Genomic DNA, 21339 nt, shown 5'->3' on the forward strand with positions numbered 1-21339 from the left:
TCAAAGTTTTTGTTCAGTTTAGCTCAGGATTGCTTATACTTATATCCCCAACCCTTGAGACCTGAGCAGATGCCATTTTTTGTATTTTTTCATCTCTTGTACAGAAAATCTAAATTATAAAGGCTTATCACTTCTTTTGTTTTTCTTTCAATCTAATCAAGATTTTATGCTTCCTGCTTTTCACATTATAGCTTTGACAGTCACACGAAAACCACATGCATTATTCCAGTGCACAAAACTCAATTTTCTCCCATCTTGTACTGCTTCAATGACTCCTCTTAATTCCGTTATAAAAAGAGAAGAAAAGAAAAAGAACCTTCTGAAGTATCACATGAACACGTACATTTCTCTGTCACTTGATGTGACAACTGAATAGAGAAACACATACCCACAGGCTTTATTTCAACTTGTTAATATATAATGTGATTTAGTGCCATTATACTGGTATAAAACTCTGTTACAGGTACTATTAGTAAGCAATAATTATTGCATTTCTAGTCACCCTTACTTATTTGCCTTTAAGAAGAATATTTAAATATCAAATGAGTATTAAAAAAATCCAATGGAAAAGTTTCAAATAATAATGTTTTTGTTGAAAGAGGGAGTATTACAATTCCAATGAAAAACATTTGAATAACATGAGGAAGAACGGGAAGAGCATTTTAAAAGAATTGGCTACTTATACTTTCAATGTAAAATGCAGATTAAATATTAAAAGTTATATTCTAAATTAGTGTAGAAGGCAAAAATATTTACTTCAGAAGTAAGTATTTAAACATTACCAAAACTGAACATTCATCTTGAGATTCAAAATGGATTTCTTAAAAAAATCCTAAAAAATTTGCTTTTTGTTATGATTATTTTACTTGTTGAATTTCTCATAGAAATTATATTTTTTAAGCAGTTATAATTACATCTAGATCATCAAGACCAATTCAGACCTCTGACAAATTAAAAATTATCTCAATTACCATTTGTATTGTCTTTTAAATAATTCAGTGGAATTTTCATAAGCAATTATTTATGCATAGTATTTAAAAAAAAATGAGGAAATACTTGTCCATATAAAACAGATGGAAATACCTCTTATAGTAGGATTTTGAAAGGGAAACAAATGATTTCCCAGTGTCAGGGCCTTACCTGATTTTGCTAATTTCCTGTCTTGAAATACTAAATGCAACATTGGTCTGTTAATTTCTTTTTTAATTAGCATTTAAAATGTCTGTTTTTCTTTCCACACTTTGGAAAATGTAACATAATTGATCTTTATTTCATAAAGGACTGCAATTGAACTCTAAGAATTATGGCTGACTTGTGGAAGCATACATTTCCTGGTATAATTATAGGGTGATCAAGCCTTGCCATAACTTGGCAGTTCCACAATAAAATAAAGCCCCAAGGTATATGCCATTGCAGCTTCCTTGCTGAGTGGCTTGCATAAGCTCTGCTGTTATTTCTTGGCCACTGTGAATCTTGAAGATTAGCAAATCTTAAAACAAGGGCTGAAATACACTTGCTCTGTTAATGAAGTCTCAAAATCCCAGTATGGAAAAAGCTTTTGTTGAAGTGCTGATAAATCTCTTCATACAGTTCATTGCCTGCAAGGAGAGGAACACAGCTTAGGTGTATAGATAAAGCCAAAAGATTTAGTCTGTAAAAAAAGCAATTATGTCATTCTGCATTGTAAGTATTATTTTCAGTTTAGGGTTTGGAATGCAGTATTGGAGAGAGCATTCTGTCTCCCCTCTGGCCAAAAAATAGTTTTGCAACCCAGAGAAAGAATTTATGTCAGTGCCCAATATGGTTATTTTCATATGGACAGTTTAAAAAAAATTCTAGTATAATTGCATGTAAGTGAACAACAGTGCTGTGTGTCTTCAGCCATTTTATTCTTCTATTTTCCTACATTAAGTTTAGACTTCTCATATCAGGCCCACAGCATTATACCTAAGTAGTTGTGTCATTACTTTTGTAGGTTTATTAGAATATTAGCAGTGTTTTCATGTAACTTCATTATTGATTTATATCAAATCTAGTATGACAGTAACATTAACTAAAATGTTAATCCAATTTTATACTTTAGCCCTTTTGGTCATCTAGTTTCACTTTCTTTAAAGCAAGAAGAAAGACTAAATGGATTAAAGCACAAGGGATATCAAGCTAGTGTTTCATCCATCCTATTCATAAAGCCCATTTCACAGTCTTATGAGCCTGACTTCTGCCATTTTAGAATTACAGTCTCTTTAACATGGTACATGATACAATATGTGTGAAATAATGGAAAACATCATAAGGTGGGTGTAAGATCAAGCTGACAAGAAAAAGAAAAATTTCAAAGAATCCTTCATTTGCACATAAAGTAAATCATACTTCCTCAATTTATCTTCTGTTTGAAGTTTTACACAGCTATCCTTTTGAAAAAGAAATGTCTTTGGTTTAGATACAAGAGGCAGTTCTTCAATCTTCTGTTCTTTCTCTTTATTCTTTCTGTTTGTCCAGTATAATCTTACCACTTTCATAGCTCATTCCACCTTCAGAGGTTATTCAAACATGAGTTCCCCATCTGGTACACGGCTTTAACATTCCCACTTGCACAAGCAAAAAAACCAAGTGCAAAGGCAGTATTTAGTAAACTAAATGTACTGAGACTGTTCTGTAAGCCCTGATGCTGCCTGGCATCAAACACCCTGCTGTCCCTACCACCACACTCTTAGCTGCTGAAGTACACCAGCCACACACGAGCTATTGGGAATGGCCTCTGACCCATCCCAGCTCCAAAGCATGGCTGTTGTTTGAAGGATGACAAGCTACTTTCATCCAAAGCCATGCTGGCAACTATTCTAATAATAAATGTGTCTAATCTAACATTAGATAATGATCAAGTTCCAAAGTCCCAGAAGATTTTTTTTTTTTAACATTGCTTAATTTATTAGTAAAGGCAAAGAAAGGGATGCTAACTGGTTTGATCCTAAAAAAATAAACAAAAAGTAAACTTAAAGTTTGGGCTTGGTTCCTAGTCCTTTAGTTAGTTATTTCTCCAGACAATAATGCTTTTTTTTCTCATGATCAATAAAAAGCTTGATTGATTAGTGGTTCGGGGAAATGTATTCTAAGACACTATACAAATTGTGAAAGTACTGTTCTTAGGCACTTTTCCTCAATTTTAAAGTCCTCTTATCTGGAATTTGTTATGTAAGTTGAATACACCAAACTATTTCAAACACCCCCTCCTACCCACACACCCATTAGCATGATTAATAAGAATAGTTTGAATATCTTATGTTGTATAATTCTTCATAAAACTTACATGTAGAAGTACCTTGATTGTAGTTCTGTTTGCATTTTCTGGGGAAAAGAGTATCACGATCAGGTATCATTTTCATTTTACTTACAACTTCACTATCTGGTGTGGGAGAAAACAATATAAATAATTTCAGATTATAGTTATTTCAGAAATCTTACAGCTAGATGATTCTCTTTGCCCAAGTGAGTGCTAGTATTTCATCAATGCCTATATAATGTTTTTCTTTGGCTCAGTCTCTTATTATCTATGCATGGGTCATTTTTACTGTTTTGAACAACCACAGAATTTTGGAATTAAGCAGCCCATGAGTTATTAAGAGCACAGTCTAGAAGTCTCTTGTGTTACAAAGGGACCCAAAAGCACTGGTTACAGAGCATGCCTATGAGGCCTTTAAGTACTTGTACCTCTGTGAAGGATTTCCCACGATGGGGGAGTTGCACACTTATCATTCCATATAACAATACACGCTGGGGGGTAAATGGATTGAGAGCAGTCCTGCTGAGAAGGACTTGGGAGCGCTGGTGGACAGAGGCTGGACTTGAGCCAGCAATGTGCACTTGCAGCCCAGAAAGCCAGTTGCATGCTGGGCTGCATGAAAAGAAGCGTGGGCAGCAGGTTGAGGGAGGTGATTCAGCACCTCTGTTCCACTGTCGTGCAATCCCGCCTGGAGTGCTTTTTCCAACTCTGGGACCCCCAGCGCAGGACATGACTTGTCGGAGCTAGTCCAGAGGAGAGCCATGAAGATGCTCAGAGAACTGGAGCACCTCTCCTATGAGGAAAAGCTGAGAGAGTTGGGGCTGTTTAGCCTGGAGAAGAGAAGGTTCTGGGTGACCTTGTTATGACCTTTCAGTGGCTGAAGGGAGCCTACAAGAAAGCCAGGGAGGGACTGTTTACAAGGGCATGTAGTAATAGAACAAGGGGGAATACATTTAAACTGAAAGAGAATACATTTATATTGGATGTTAGGAAGAAATTCTTTACTGTGAGGCAATGGAACAGCTGCCCAGAGAAGCTGTGGATGCCCCATTCCTGCCAGTGTTCAGCGCCAGGTTGGATGGGGCTCTGAGCAGCTTGGTCTAGTGGAAGATGTCCTTGCCCACAACAGGGGAGTTGGAACTAGATGGTCTTTGGGGTTCCTTCCAACCCAAATCATTCTATCATTCCTTAAGATGATCTTTACTCTTGTTTTCTGGGGAAGAGCTGCCTATGAAATAATGAGAAGGAAAAGCAATTAGGACAGAAGTGTTGGAGTGGCTGCAGAAACTGCCTCTCGGCACATCTCCAGCTAGGCAGATTAGGCTGTTTTGCATGTATTTAAGAACTGCACTTAATGGGGAGAAAAGAAAGCAGCCACCAACAGAAATACTTCCTAAAATTGCCTTAAAATATTCACCTAACAATATGAATGGTGCATAGCATTTTTGTCAGTGTGAACAACTTCTCCCCTCAGCTTATTTTACTTTTACTGAAACATCTGTAACAAACACTGAGAGCCTGTGGCTGTACCTCGCACTTTTCATTTACAAAAGTAATCCATGTCTCTTGTCTCATGCAACTTTGCTAGAATGTGTCAGTAGTTTGCAAAAGTCACCCAGACTTCAAGGGAAAACAGCTTTTACTGAACACTCCTTAGGTGGAAACATAAAATATTTATACTCTTGAAATAAGCAATTTGATCATTCAGTCACTTTATATATACCTCATTGTGTAAGCATTCCTCTACAGGCTCCTTTCTCTATTAAATATAGTTATATTAGTACAAAATTGCCAAGAGTTAAAAGGATTGCATATGCTATTTTTGGTAGCATGAATGATAAACATAACATTTATGAAGAAAGAATTCTTGTGGAGTTAAAACTCATTTGTATCTATGAAAGCTTAACTTGAGTTCTAGAATGAGTCCAACCTTAGAAAGTTCTCATGGGGTTTCTTGAGCTGTGCAAGTTGGAAAGAGCTTTTAGCTAAGTTGCTGATACTTAAAATAACCAAAGGGCATTTTTAAACGTTTACTTCTAAAAGCAATAAACCACAGCTCAGCACAAGCTGTGTTAACTCTGCTGTCAGGACAGATGTCTGCTGGGCAGACAGCAAACAGAAATTATTGTGCAAGCTACAGTAATTATGTTTTGTGCCAGCTCTCTGATTTTTGAGATGAATACTAGAGGATCTCCATAGTACTGCTGTTACAAATTGCCCTGACCAAACCTGAATGCTGTTTAAGTTCATCAACCTCACCATCTAGATGGAAACCTGTGGGACGTTTGCACATTAGATATTCTGCTCATAATGATGCAAAGCTTGTTATTTTGTGCTCACACAAAGGCTGTCTGAGGCCTTTGCTTGCAATGGTCATAAGATTTTCTATATGTTCTTTCACAAAGAGAGTAGATCTGACTTTCAGCAATCTCTGACACTTAGAGTTTTTCATAGACAAACAAAAAAAAAGAAATTGGTTTTCTGTGGAAGGAAGTTGCTCATGAAACGAGTAAATTTTAGCCTGAATAAATGACATTGAAAGGACTAACAGAGTCCATAAAAACCCTGTCCCAGTGTAAGAACAATTATGACCTTAACCCTTCTCTCATCTTAAACAGGGTATGCAACTTTAGGAAAAAATTTGTCCAGATTACTTCTAAAATTTCAATACTATATACAAATAGTATTTTCCTATGGACTGCAAAATTTTTCTACTAGATGAAAGAATTTAAGCCATCCTTATATATTTGCACATTCAATCCTCATTAGTGGTCACAACTAAGTCATCTGATAGTTGTGTGTCAAGTCCTTATGTCTTATTTCTATACTTTGACCTTGCTGTACTCACCCATGCAACTTTATAGATACAACATGAAATAGAGAAATTGAATGGCTGTCTTTCATGTCTAATTAATACACAATGGAGTTTTAATATTTATTTTTTAATATTTTAATGTTTATTGTCTGAATATTTCACCTATAAATGAGTCACCCATATTCCTTTTAGTCCTGAAACATTTTTTCAGCTTTCTGCATCTTATACCTCTGGAAAATATGTCATACTCTACTGTATAAGGCTCTCATTCAACATTTTGCACTCAATTTCTTCAAATCTAACACTGCTAAATCTGGCAAAAGACAGTAGTGAACCAAATTCACAGTCTCTGACATTTCAAGCCCCTAGGTCGATTCTGTTTGAAAATACCTTTCTGTTAATAATCTCCCTCAACTGTATTTTTCTCTTGCCCTGCTGGCACAGTATATTCTGTCCCTAAATTGCTAAGATTCAGCCTATCATAGCATTCAAGTCTCCAAACATGAAAACTACCTACCATTCAGTACCTGGTGATCCATCAGGATTTCACATTATTATTTTTCATGCTAAAAGCTATTCTGTGTGATTTTTAAGGACTTGCCAAATTTATTAATTAAGTAATTTTCTTCTTCATTCTTTATAATTAGGCTTGCCCTTACTAAAGAAACTCAGTTTTACAGCCTGCTATGACTAAGGATAGTTTCAATAACTTAAAAAAAATATTTGGACTTTTTTCATAAAAAGACAGCTTGCAAAGACTTCAGAAATGTGTAGTATTAACAATAATTTAGTACAAATAGATAACATACCATATGTCAAGTTACACAAGACACCTGGAACTGATTACACATGTGTCATGAAGTCCTGAGATGAGTGCAGACATAGTATATATGTGTTTTCAAAGGCAAATGGTAAACAGCAGAACTGCGAAGTTTCTTTTTCAAGGAGATTTGCTCAAATAAGGGAAAGGAAAAACAGGAATGGTTTGTAGCAATTTAATTTTATAGTCTCTTTTGCTGATTTGTGCATGAGGGACAGTTGTTGATCAGTGGATGACAGGTGAAGCCATCCCTGTTCCCAGTAGGAGGCATGCAGTGGCAGGTGAGTGAGAAATGTTGATGTTAATATGAAAGGAAAATTAAATGAGAACTGAATAAGTTTATAGATATGGCTGGTCTGTTCTTGAGCAATGTCTATTTTTTTCTGCCTTTGAAAGAGTGATCAGTGTTGCCTTGGGTCCCCTTTAATGCAAAGAACCTATGAAACTATAAGATATCCCAATATAAAAATAATTACCTGATTGTTTTCATTATCTATAGCTATAGTTTGATATAAATAGATAAATAAAAGAATGCATTTCATGCCTGTAAGTATCTCTTTCCTGTAATCTCAAGTAGTTATTTTGAAGTAATATGATGTGCCAGGAAAACAGAATGCAGCAGAGTTTTTATATGTATTTCAGTAATATTTGAAGGAAGCCCACCATAAGGAAATGGGCTTTCAGTTTCTTAATGCTTTTTTTTTTTTAATACCACTGAAATTTTTACCATTTATATTGCTCTTTTAGAAAACACAAATAATCCAAATGAAAAACTATAAAAAAGTGCCTGAATCAAAAGTACCTTTGTTGTTTATGACCTTTCTCTGTTCTGTGCACGCATATGTACTTGTATTGTGTATAAAACCAGGTTCCTACTTTTAGATTTTCCCAGCTCATTCACAGTGAGTTCATTGTGTGCTTATTTTATCTTTTCCTTGACTTACTGCTTGATTTATATGATCAAATGCAACATTTCATTTCCAGTCTTACAGATGACAGAATAAAATCCAGAATGCATTTCTGCAGATGTCAGAAAGGTCAGGGAAGAAAGATAGATACAGGTTTGCTGCTATTTAGTTTCCTGAAAAATCAGAAATAATTATATACAAAATCAAATTATTTCTTTAATCTTTACAGTATTTGATTTTTTATTGATAATTTAAGAAATATTATCTTTACATTTATTCTATGTTTTTCTTCTATTTATTAACATTTTGTTAAAGAATTCTGCTACTGGATTTGTGTTAATGGATTTCTAGAAAGCATGGTAATCTTTCAGAGGTTGATGAGATAGTTAAAAGTCCTAAGGTTTCCACCTACCAGCATACTTCAGGATTTGACAATAATAAGTAATGTTTTATTTTTGTTTACGTTGTTCAGCTAAGCTGTAAAGGTCTAACCAATTTAGCAAATACATACATGGTAAACAGCTTGTCTAGTCTTCTGATCTACTATGTTTAAAAAACTCTGTTTCCTCTAAGGTCTTGATGTAAATACTGTACATACGATTTTACAATATTGAAAGTTCTGATGCTTAACACCAAGTTAAAACTCCTTTTATTTTTATTTAATTTTGATTTCTTCAGTTTGTTCTCCATGGGCTACCATGGGGAACAAAAAACATTCTAGCTTTTGCCTATATTTTATTAAAGTCACACTACTAAAAATATTAGAGACTAGCAGGGCAATATTGCTGTTAGTGCCTTAAAATCTTCACTTTGATGATCTTGTTAAAATTACTTTAAGAAATCAATGTGGGTGGGTTTTTTTAACTCCTCTTTGCAGAAATTTTGTATTACTAACAATTTCCAAAGCTATTTTTTGGTCAGAGTTACAGCTGGATTATTGTAGAAGAAAAATGACTGAATTCTGATTGCTCTTTCATTAAGTCTTCTTGGTGGGCAGGGCCTTCATTCTAGTTCTTGGATGTCAGAAATGAAAGTAATTTTTTTTTAATACCTATTTTGATACATGGAAATACATTGTAATTTTCAAAAAGTAAATACTTTTATCTCATGAATAAAAGTTTATTAATCTTGTAATTTGGTAGTATTGGGAAAGACTAGAACAAGACCACAGGAGACAATAGCTGGACTGAAATAATGACAAACTAATTAAAAATTAAGTAAATGGAAATAACAGTGATTATGTTCAGGAACCTTAGCAAACCTGGTAACTTGAAATTTTGAACTGGAAAAAAAAAAATGAGCTCTTGTATAAGTAATAGCCATTGATCTTTTAGTCCTACATGGTGTAAAATTTATCCTAAATTTGTTGATTTTCTTTTTGAAGAGGCAGATAATATTCATGTTTTTTTAGTTCTGTGCAACACCAGTTCTTCACTTGAATGTGTATTCCACAGGAGTATTTTCTTGGTTTTAAGTTGAAGAGCAATCAGACTCACTTAATTTTGCATGTTGGTATGTTGACCAGAGTCAACATTTTAGATTTTACAAGCAAGGCACAAAAGGTGTCTCAACAAGGTTATTGTTTTTTGAGTGAGAACACCTGACTGCTCTCTCACTCGAAACAGGACTTTGAAAGCAGGGAGAAACACTGTGCTGCTACCTTGGGGTGATTAATAGAAATTGAACATCTTCAATTTCTGTGAGCTGTAGGGGGATCAATGATAAAGCATACAAATCTTGTACATTTGAAACACGTTAAGACTACCTAGATGGAAGTAACTTAACTGACTTTTCATCCTTTCTTTCTTAGAATTGTTTGGAAAAAAATGTGAAAGGTATCCTTGTGTTCAGTGTTAGCTTTTTATTACGTGGGCTTGTAGCATTTTGTTTCATGTTGAAAAAAGGGCATGGTTTTCTAAATTTCTGTAGCAGCAGAAGTGTTTTTTAAGCAGAGGAAGCTATCGTTCTGCACAAGAAAATAAGAGTTTAAAAAAAATCACATAGAACATCTACAGTTTGACTTTCACAAAAATAAAGAAAGTATAACCCACACATGCATTTTTTATTTGTTTTTTGGTTTTTTTTTTTTTCCTTCTGTTGTCTTTTTAATGCAGGTATCACTTCTGGTTTTCTTATGGGGAAGAAAGAACAAAGCAAACAATGGTCACTTTAGCTTCTGATGTAACTTCAAATCTCACAACCTGAGCATATGAGTTGATGTAAATTCTCAGTGTTTGAGCAGTTCTATTGTGTCAGACTCTTTCCAAGTTCAGTTATCATATTGTCTCCCTAAGCCTGCTCAGCTGCAGTCTTCAAGCAATGGAATTTTTTTATAATTGTTTTCTTTCAAAATGTTTCTGTTCTCTGAGAAGGTGCACAGAATAACCAGGCCTCTGAATGTGTGCATGCTGAGCACTAAGGAAATTTCCTCTGTAAGTTGAGAATTTGTGAGCATGAATTCCCAAGAACTTTCTCATTTCTTCTGTGTCATATGTCAATCTGCTGGAATTTTGGGCATGACGAATACTAATTCAGAACTGGTTTGCTGCTTTTTTTTCTGCCTGCAATAATAGAGAAGAAATCTATTCATTCTTCATAACCTTAACAGGTAATAATAAGATGTACTAGAATGTTTTTGTTCAGTTGCTCAGTCAAAGACTGAGCATGACTACATGTTATTTGTAAGGATCAATTAGGAACAGGAGTGACTTCCAGCAAGTTATTTCTTCTTGAGAACTCTGCCTCCTAATTTTTTGAAGGTTTGAATTTTCAAAGGGAAATACTGAATAATGTGAGGGAGCAGTTTTCAGGTAAACTTTAAAATCTCTGAAAGATTAATTCAGTGAAGTTAGGCTAGTCTAGGAGAAAAAATATGATTTCAGTGAAAGATTTTAAGTATTCAGATGTAATGCAGAGGCAAATGCCTTTTTTAGATATCATCAGACACCAATGCAAGCCTGTCTTGGGCTTTATTTCCACTCAGTCTGTCAGAATGAGCTATTGTAGAGTTTTGCAAGATGAAGCTGAATGAAGGCTCTGTGTGTCAACCAGATGCTGTCTCAGCAATCAGCCTAAGCACACTTCACACCAGCAGAGTCCCTTTTGAAAGTGTTGGAAGGACAATGTGTTAAAATACTTTGATGTGTCCTGATCATATTCAGACCACTAGAGATTATTTCTCATCTGAATGTCTTCCTTTGTTATTTTATTTAAGATCAATGATGATACATTTCTCAACACAATTACTCTGTGAAAGCTTTTACTTTAAAGGAAAAAGATTCTTGTGAGCTCCTCTTAACAGGGCCAGTGTCATCTTTAGTCTCTCTAAAACACTTAACCCAACAGGGCTCAAGGGATGCACTACCTGATCTTGAAGCAGGAGTCGACAGTCCTCACCCTCATTGCACCTTGTTTGGCTCTGCTGAAGGGGAAAAATGTCGTTTCCTAATTCTAGATCTGTGTACTCAAAGGAAAAATAATTTTGCACTCTCAATCCACTATGTCCACACACTCTGTCCGTATATTTTGATAGTGAGTGTTTAGAAAAAGATATTCCATGTTAATACATGGCTAACACAGGGGAGATTGATTTTGTGAAAAACATATGTAGGTTAATAACATGATAATTCCTGTTCATGACCACCACAACAAGGTCTGGTTCCCCAACCCCTCCCCAGATGTTTGAACAACTTCCTGTGCAATCCTGTTACTTTGCTCCAGAGAAAAATAATTCTGCGTTCGAACTCTGATTTCTGTATGAATCCAGTAACTGTTGTTTTTTGTAACTCTGTTTCCAAGAATCCTTGCTTTTATGTAAAAAAAGAAAAAGAAGAAAATTAAAATTTCTTGTGGAGAAAGTTTTTATATGCATGGAATGATTCATTTTTCAAATTGCTAAGTAGATGAGGAAGAAAGTAATCATAGGAATTAAGTTATCCTGTTTTAGACAAAGGCTAATTTTTCAGTAGTGTTAATACAAAATAAAAAAATGTGTATTTACTTCTGCTTTGTATTTGCAAAAGAATGTGATAATGTGCTTTTGTCACAGTAAGATGATAAAACACATTTTATTTTTTCACAGTCAAAGGTGAACTAAACAATAATTATTAGTGCTAGAAGAGGACAAAGAAGTAGTAAGGTTAGAGAAGTGAAAAAAAAAATCTGGAAAACAAATTTCTTTTTCCTTTACTTTTTTCTTCTGGAGAACCTTTTCTATCTTATGGAAAGATCTGTATCACTATAGTATTTACTTGCTTATTGAACCTAATCTTATTCGAGAGTAAGGAATACTTTACAAACAATTTATTTAAACCTGGACATCATTTAAGAAGTGCTTATGCATGCTTATTATTTCCAAATAATATCAACTATAGCTAGCATGAAAGGTGGAATTAAACTGTGCTCTAAAATTTGTGGATGTTTTTATATTTCTGAAATAAGCAGGGGGAAAAGATTTGAAAACATACTCTAGCTGGTCTGAAACAAAATCCTTTTTGCTATATTCATATGACTTTAAAACTATTGATCTGTTGTTATGTGTCTACAAAAACCTACCACGGTATTCTGAGACAAAATTAATTGTTCCTTTTTAATATTTAAATTACAAATTATTTATAAAATAAACTGTATTTATTAATATACATATGTGCACACACATGCTTGAAAGTATTTTTAAGTTTGTATGAATGTATGTGAACTTATTTTACCTAAATTTATACTGTTTATAGTCTAAGTATAGTTTATAGTGTATTCCTAAATTATGTAGTGAAGATCATTTACTGTTGAGTCACATAAACAGTCATGCAAAAATAATTCAGAGGGCAAGTCAGGGCATAAAAATGAGAGCAGAAACTGTAAGACAAGAGGAACAGAAAAAAAAAAAAGAAAACAAGCAAAGAGAAAAGAACATTTAAAACCACAAGAGCTCAGAGGGTCAAAAGTTATGCAGAAAATAAGCACAAGGGAGGCAGAAAGAAAGTATATCTTAACTAGGTCTGCTTAACAACCAACAAAATCCTAATCCACCTTGTTTTTGTGTTGGGATGGATAAGTTAGCTGGCCAACTGCTAGACCTTCTGGATATCTACTGATTTCAAACTTCAGAAGACCTTGCATTTTTTTAGTGTAGTCACTTTGACAACTTTTGAGACTGACTGATAAGTACTGGGAGTGTGCTTAGCACCGTGTTGCCCAAAGGTGAAGGGGGATTAAAGGAATGCAAAGCATTGCTGAAGAAGAGACAGTGGCAGACCAGAAGTCAGAAATAAGAATACAGAACATATCCCTAGGCTAACCTAATCTGAATTAAAAGAATCAAGCAGAGAGCTTGACTATCAGACTATCAGTCTTGACTACCAAGATTCATAAGGAAATGAGTTTTGAATTCTGGTGTCAAAAGAACTAGAGCCTGAGTTTCCGATGTGAATAGCTGATAAAAACTAGGGTGGAGGGGTAAACCCGAAGCATAACCCAAGGCCTTTTGCTGCATGTTAACAGTGCTCATAGCAAGATATTGTGTTCATTTCTATCTTACTAAACCTACAAACCTACTTACTCCATTCTGTGGTCTTGGTATTCATCTCTCTTTCAGCAGCTACATCTTGTAAATGTTTTGGGGTACTTTTAGTTTGTTATTTTGTGGGGGTTTTTTAAGGAGAGTGAAGAGGTGCTGCTGACCTCTCTGTATTTTCCTCAGGGACTTTTCTCAAGTCCTTGTTTGCTGGTCTGTTTTCAAACATTATCACACTCTTTGAACCTCTTTTGTAGGGAATCTACTTCATGCCTTTCTTTGACAGGTGTCACATACTATAAAAGCTGATTGAATGTAGCAATTAATATTGCCTTGTGCCACTTGTGCTCCTTGTCACAAAGAAGAAAAGCAGTCTCAGTGTCTGTGCAATCCACCATCCACACCAAGACTGTATGTAACCTGGCAATCTCCTGAGTTGCTTCATTGACATTCCCTACGAGAACATCTTTGCTCTTGTTTTTTCTTACTTCATATCTGCTTATAAGTAGCATCAGATACTATTCCATCCTCTTACTTATGTCCAGATGGGAAGCAACCATTTGATATTGTAAAAATAGGAACTTTTTCGGGTATATTTCTAAATGGAACACTATTACAGGTTTTTTCCAGTTGTTTCAATATATAATCACTTCTGTTTAACCCTGGTGTTTCAAGGACTTCTAAGTATATGCGCTCAAAGAAATGTAGGAACTTAAAACAAGCGTTCTTTGTACAGACCTTGGATCTCAACTAAAAGGTCTTTTTTTTTTTCCTAAAAGGGAATTGAAAAATATACCATTAAACCCCCAAAACTGTATTTTCCAATATATCTTCCTTCTTACGTAGAATATGGGAAAAAAAAAACCCCAAACAAAAAACAAAAGGTCTACTGGCATGTTACAGTATTACATCTTTAAGGTGCCCAAGGCAACAAGCTAGCATAAGGCTTAATCATTAGTATGTAACACAGTCATGATGACAATGAAAACCTTGCTCTCTATCCCAAATCCGTGCCTAATTTTGCAGAATACCTCATGTAAGATAGATGCAATCAGGGAGCTAAAGTGGTTTACTGGTGCTTCATTTTGCTTGCTTTGGAAATATATCCAACTCTCATCACGGGTAGCCATACATTTAAATGAAAATATTAAAAAATGTTTTGAAGGGATTTTTCACACAGACGTGTGACACGTTTTTGCTCCATTTGAAATAACTGCCTGAATGTAAAGATCTCAACTGAAATGAATTCAGAAAACCTACAAATGTGTTGCTGGGTCAGCCTGTTGTGAAGTATGGAAAAGCATTCCATCATAATAACAAGTTTTGATTTGTTTGGTTTTCCCCCTTGAAGCAGCTTAACACTATTCTAGTTTTCTACAGATTTTTATCCATATGCCTGTATCCTCTCTTCCATGTGACCTTCATTTCCCCTAAGACACCTTTTCCCATACTGTCCTTGAGGGATTAAAAGGAGGGCAGGAAAACAAACAAAAAGAGAGAGAGATTTATGCTTAAGTATGTTTATCAGTATGTGTTGTTGTTTACAGTGCATAGTAGAAGTTAGGATGCTGAACATACAGACCTGTCCTGTAGCAAATGTCTCTGATCCTTTTCTGAGCACAGGCATTTTCTTAGTGCAACTGACCAGATGAAGAATAAATTTTGTGTAAAATCCTTTATACATGCTCTAAGAGATCTTTTAATGATGCATCAAATGGTCAATAACTGCAGTCACATGAGGTTCAAATGCTCAAGCAGAGAAGACACTAGAAAGAAATAATAAAAGTAGAAGAGCAAGACCTTTTCCCCAGTAAGTTACCAAGTTAAATTAAATTAAAATGCTGTTAACAGAACTTTATGTAGCCCACTAAATTTGTTAAATTTTTTTTGTGTTACTTCCTAACACTAAGATACCTTATTAGAGATGACAGAAGATTGGAAGAGTGATTTCTTTTAGCAAGTGGCAACATTATCTTTTTATGAATTGGAATATTGTTATGATTGATAATTTGGCTTCCAGATCATATCTCATATGTATAGAACTTAACTCTTACGCTTAACACTTCAATAGTTTTACAGCACTTTATTTATGTATAAAATAATGCATGTAAAGGGAAAAGAAGGTGAGTAAGAAAGATGGAGATGTTTCTAAAATATAGTTTATTTAAAATATAACAAATGTTTATTTAAAAAATATTTTTAATCAAAATATGAAATTGTAAAATAAAAAAGGTAGAGATGTAAGTTCTTTTTTTTTTTAATTGGGTTTATTTTTTTTAATAAGAGATAAAAGAAAATTTAAAGTATTTGCAATTACATTGATTTTTCTTGGTCAGTGGGTCATAGTCAAATGCCATTTTCCTGGCATTGACCACCAAGCCCTAGAGAAAATTTTGCCATCATGTTCAAATGATAAAGTAAGGCCAAAAAACCCCACAGATATAATAAGAACTTGTATGCAAAGCAATTAGGATTCATACTACAGTCTCTAGGCAATACCTTTCCTTTAAATGGATGCAGAAACTAAATGTATGGCTGAAATACAGCTCCAGTAGAAAAGGCACTCTCCTCATTATTTTGTAGAATGAAGGAGACTAAACAGTCATTTTACACTGTAAATACAATGACAGAAAAGATTAAAACTCTTGGAATGCAATTATGCCCAGTGTCTATACACTACTGCATTTCCTCTTAAAAAGACAGTCTTAACAGTCTCTGTGGTTTAGCTGTGTTCTTTAAAGTACTAAAACATTTACATACCAATAGAATAAATCCATCTGGCTTTTATATATACATATATATGCAACTATGTTTATGTGGAAGTATATATATATATATATATACTTTTTTTTTTGGTTGAGTCCTAATTTCCTAGAAATAAGCTTTCAGCTATGTCCAAATGGCTTAGAAATATGCTTTTGTGAAGCAAGGAAAAATAGGAACAGTTACAGCATAAAAATATTTAAAGTATGAATGGACCAGGAGTGCGTATTCAGAAACCCAAAATATTTTGAGAAATGTATGTTCTTAACTGTGTCATGGGTGATGCACCATAGATGCACTATACTTTGCTTCTGTACCCAAGTTTCCCTTTCCTAGATTAATGGAAAAACTCTCCTGTTATGTACTGGAGGTTAATTTCGTTGCCTGAGATCTACTCTTGGCTCCAATGAGGATGCCTGTATGATGGTATGCAACCGTCTCATCTGGGGCAGATATTTGTGAGATATTCTAGGTGGGCTCAAACACATATAAAAAGTTTAAGTTAAACATTTTTTTGATTTGGACTACTTAAGGAATCAATAGTAGAATCAATTTGTAGAAACAAATTCTGAATGGTGTCTATCATTAGTAATAGTGGGGCTGGACACTTCTGTAGTATATCTTAAAGGTTGTCTTACCTCCAAAACATTTCTGAATTTTAGGGCATTTAGGCCTCATATGAACCAGATTGCTCATATATGCAATGTAAATCACTATCTAAAATTAATTGGTTCTTTTCACTATAGGAGAATAATAAATCTAAATTTATTAAATGATTGATATTCTATGTGATTCAACTTTCCCTACTTCCAGTTCTGCTGCAGCTTTTGTTGTGGCTGCATTTAATTACTGTCCTTGTACTTGGTTCTTGTTTTAGGAATGAGAAACAGTACTGTTATATACCAGATGGTATACAAATAGTTCATGAGGCGTGCTGGGATTATGAAAGTTGAAATAGTACATGCACATATAAAATTATCTTTGTATACATTTTTAATGAGAGTATCTGGGTGAAGTGGATATGTCTCTTCTTACAATGGTATTCAAAATGATCAGATGGCACAAAGAGCTAAAAAATGAACTTTTCTCCCTCAACCTGAGGATTCCCTTTGCAATAGAATGAAATTAAGTGCTGTCTCCGAGCTAAACTGTACACTTTTTATGAATAAGTTAGCGCTGGAGACACAACCTCAATCTATAAAACATGACTGAGAAAATAGCAAAGAATAAAAAGCAGACAGGCAGTAGTCAGAGAAAAGTCAATCAGTTTGAAACAGACTGAGCAGTAGTTTGCAATATTAGACAGCTTGTGACCTTTTAATATCTTTCACTTGTCATGGCTTGAACGCTTAAAAGGAAGTGCCATCAATTTGTTATGAAAAAAAGAATACTATACAGAAAATGATTAAGTTTTGATGATATGGGTTTGGGGGTTTTTTTAATCTTTAAAATAAATGTAGAAATATCTTTTTCTTTAAGTTCAGTGTGCTACTTAGTGATGTGCTTTTTGGAGTTATTAAGTAGTGCTGCTAAATCACATGCCTATAAGAGCTGGAGAAGAGCAAAAGATAATAACCTAATAAGAATTAGTTTTGATTATTTGAATTTTTATTATAAATCCTGAAGGCAAGTGTGGAGTAGTGTCATTCTCTTTTTTTATTACTCTGGTAAAAATGAATAAAAACTGAAGTTGAAATTTTAATACCTAAAAAATGTAATTATAAATTCTGATAGATGACAGATCACATAACAGTAAGTTCTGAGCATTTTAATAGATAGTTACAGTGTCCCTTTTTCATTAGTCAAAGGTCATAGTCTATCAATAAAATGTCAATTAGATCTCATGATTGTAGAACAATTACTGGGTGTATATTGATTTGATGGTTTCCACAAAATATATTTTTGGTCTACAAAAACTGGAACAGAGAAAATCATAAAACTTTCCTTCTAAAACTATCTACAGTTGGGTATGACTATATGATAGATTAATAATGAGGCATAACTAATATATATGAAGCGACTTGATTAAATCATTGATAATAAGCAGAATATCATAGTCAAGATTTGTCTTCAAAAATCCATCCTCTGTCAACAGACTTAGTTGGACAATGAAAGAACGACCTAGCCAAATCAAGAGACTTTAAAATTTTTTGAATTAGTCTTCCCAATTAGTGAAGGCAAAGTTTACAGAGCATTTCAGGACACCTTTTGCCTTTGCCTGAATTCTTCCTGATACTAAAACATTATTTGAGGTTACTGTTTCACTGCCTGTTGTATATATTATGAAAAAAAGAAGAAAACATAACAGAAACTATAGTGTCAACAAGCTATTAATGATACACACTTTCATCTTACTAACCATAAAAATGTAGGTACAAAATATTTGTGGTATTCTGTATTTCAGGAGCGCTAGAGAAAATGCATGGAGTGAGTGACAAAATATGCATGTAGTTTATGACATAGAACTCTGGACCAAAGTTAATTAAACTTTTTGCTTCTGTGCTTGGCGTGGTTGAGTAAAAATGGAGAAAATCACTTTTACAGTTATAGCAAAATTCATGAAATTTAAAAAAGTAAAATTGAGAATCAAGGTCTTGAGCACTATTTAAAAATATATTTCCTTTTGGCTGAGCTTGCAATTCAGTATTCATGCAACCATAAAATTTCTGTTTCAAAAACAAAGTACCTAGGAATTCCCCATTATTTTCATACTTCTTTTTTTGTTGTTGTTGTGTTTGTTTGTTTGGGGTTTTGGGTTTTGTTTGTTTGTTTGTTTTCCTAAATACCAGGCTTTTCAGGCATTTTTTATGAATTGTAGTACATATATGTGGATTTGCAACTACTGTGACAACACACAATACAGAGGGACATGGGTTTAAGTAGGAAATATGGTACAGAAATATCAAATCTTCCTAATGTTCAGTGGTTTGTTTTAGGCAAGAGACTTGGACAATGTTAGAGCAAAGTATTAAAGTATTATTCTTTAAACCTAATGTGCTGAAACATGTTAAAATTACTTCATATCATACTGCCTGGAGTGGTTTTGAAACTTGTTCAAGTGTTAAATCTCTCCTTGAAAAAAGCTTAAATAGCTAAGAAGAAAAGGTTTTTATTTTCCTTTGTAAAACTGCTGTTGCCCACTCTCGTACTGAAGTACCTTGTAATGCCTAGTGTAGTCTGGAACTGGAAATACATCTGGGGAATCAAAGTACACCTGGGAAACTGAAAACCCAAGTGCTATCGACTTTTCTGGATTTGTATAAAGAAAATCCTGTCTCTGTCAAAAAAATGTCAGCTACATGTAGAGTAGAAATTACATTTGTTATTATATTCACTATTTAAAAAAGTGGGTCTGTGAGAGGAAGCAAAATTTTGAGTAGGAAAATAATACAAAAATTAAGAGCATAGGAATGTAAAATTCTGCTACAACACTCTCTATTATAATCTAAGGCATATGAATATTTAAATTGTTTATATGGAAGGCTTCTAAACAATAGAAGTGCCTTTCCTATTACTCTTTCCTTTAATTGAAAATGTTAATTATTACCCATGTCAATGCAGCTTCCATTTATATTCATTAAAGGTTTCTTTCTGCTCATGCCTACTTATGCTCAGTGATATCACAGCAGTTTTCTCATTCCTGGTATTTGTCCTTGCCTGACAGCTTTCCTGCCCATTGTTGGTGGCTTTTTCTTTCTCCTTACCTGCAGATATCATCCCAGTTATTGTGACCTCACTGCTAATAATTTTCTGAGGTATCTCCTTTTTACCTTCCTTTGCCTTCAACTACCTATGTTACCTCCAGCAGCAACCTCTTTTCGTTTCCAGGTAATTGCACCCTTTTTCCTCTTTTCTCAAGAACCTTTTCATTAAGAGCTGTAGGTATCACTTCTCAGCTTCATGTTCTGGTGTTAGGGGTGTGAAAAGAATTGAACGATCCTCTGGGAACACAGTATGTCCAAGCTGCACCAGGATGCTAGTGATTAGTATACACACACACATATATATATATTTCTATGAATGATTTTCCATTTTGATTAGAGATCTACTTTCCTCCTCTGACCTTTCTGACACACAGACTGTTCACTCTAATTCATAAGGCTACTGAGATCACCTTCCATATTTGATGATGCAGAAACCCTAGATTTCACTTTGAATCCTCTGTCTGGTCTCCATTATTTGTTTTAAATTTCTTGGGTTTTGCAAAGTTTTGATGCTTTTTATTTATCCCCCTTTCTGCTGTATTTCATGGTGTTCTCTGCACAGCTTGCCTAGGATTTTTTAGAGATAGGGAAATCCACCTAGAGTGGTCCTCTTATTGTTAGGCACCTTGTAACAAATAGTAGTGAAAAAAGCCTTCCAGATTATTATTTCTTCTATTATGTCTGCTGAAGGCAACAGCAATGTTCATCTGTGGTCCAAACTGGCAAGTAGAGTGTTTTGCAAACAAAACCCCATCCATAGGCAAATGTCTGTCATTGACAAATATGTGGATATTTTGAATATAGGGAATTCTTATGAAGTAGACTGAGAAGTCTACTCTTTATGTGCTTGCATTGGCTCTCAGACCATAGGTGAAGTGCTCCTCACTGAAGAGAACTGTGTTGTAGTTTAAATTATTTTAAAGAGAATATATATTTCTTGAACTTAGACAAGAAGAATTGCAAATATTGTTTGAATTACTTCATGTTAATCACAAGAAAAATATGTAGTTTTATCTTCTAGCCTACCAGATGTTATTATCCAAGAAAAACAAAGTGATTTGCAGGCACCAAGTTTACACTCTTTGTCTCACTTTGTGAATAGAGACCACTTCTGGGAAACGGTTTCTAGTGCATCAGATGTTGAAAACTGCTGGAATAGGTGCTTGCACATGAATTAAACACAAGTAACCTGGTATTTGACAACTATTCTGTTTAATTTTCTGTAACTGTGATTGAAGCTACAGCTAGCAGTCTGTCAGAAGTACATTTCGTAGTTTGTTGAAGCATTCTGACACAATCCAGTCATAAAATTTGTTGAAACCCTCCAAAGTGAAATTATTTATTATTTTAAAATCTATTGGTTAGTTTGAAAACAAATCATATGAGCATAGGAAAGGATCTGCTATAGACATCTTAGGTGGTAACATCCAGTTGTGTGCTGTTTGTTGCTACCAACCACATTTGTGTAAGGACTTAGAGAAATGAAGGCTCTGCCTCTCCAAGTTAGATTTCTTAGCCTTGCTAACTGTATTTGAAGTTT

The 21339-nt window shown here is 34.3% G+C and overlaps 1 protein-coding gene and 1 long non-coding RNA gene across 2 annotated transcripts in view; one reads left to right on the top strand and one right to left on the bottom strand.

The window, feature by feature from the left end:
- CNTNAP2 (contactin associated protein 2) overlaps positions 1-21339 on the top strand; it is a 1030565-nt gene that overhangs the window by 400298 nt on the left and 608928 nt on the right. The gene's annotated exons all lie outside the window — the stretch shown is intronic.
- On the bottom strand, positions 1107-8414 carry LOC116783887. Its single transcript, XR_004355882.1, has 4 exons — positions 8335-8414; positions 7718-7996; positions 3308-3403; positions 1107-1598 (listed from the first exon to the last, which is right to left on the bottom strand). It is a non-coding gene; the product is annotated as an uncharacterized LOC116783887 (long non-coding RNA).

Source organism: Chiroxiphia lanceolata, chromosome 1 (genome assembly GCF_009829145.1).
Source record: "Chiroxiphia lanceolata isolate bChiLan1 chromosome 1, bChiLan1.pri, whole genome shotgun sequence".
Classification (NCBI taxonomy): Eukaryota; Metazoa; Chordata; class Aves; order Passeriformes; family Pipridae; genus Chiroxiphia; species Chiroxiphia lanceolata.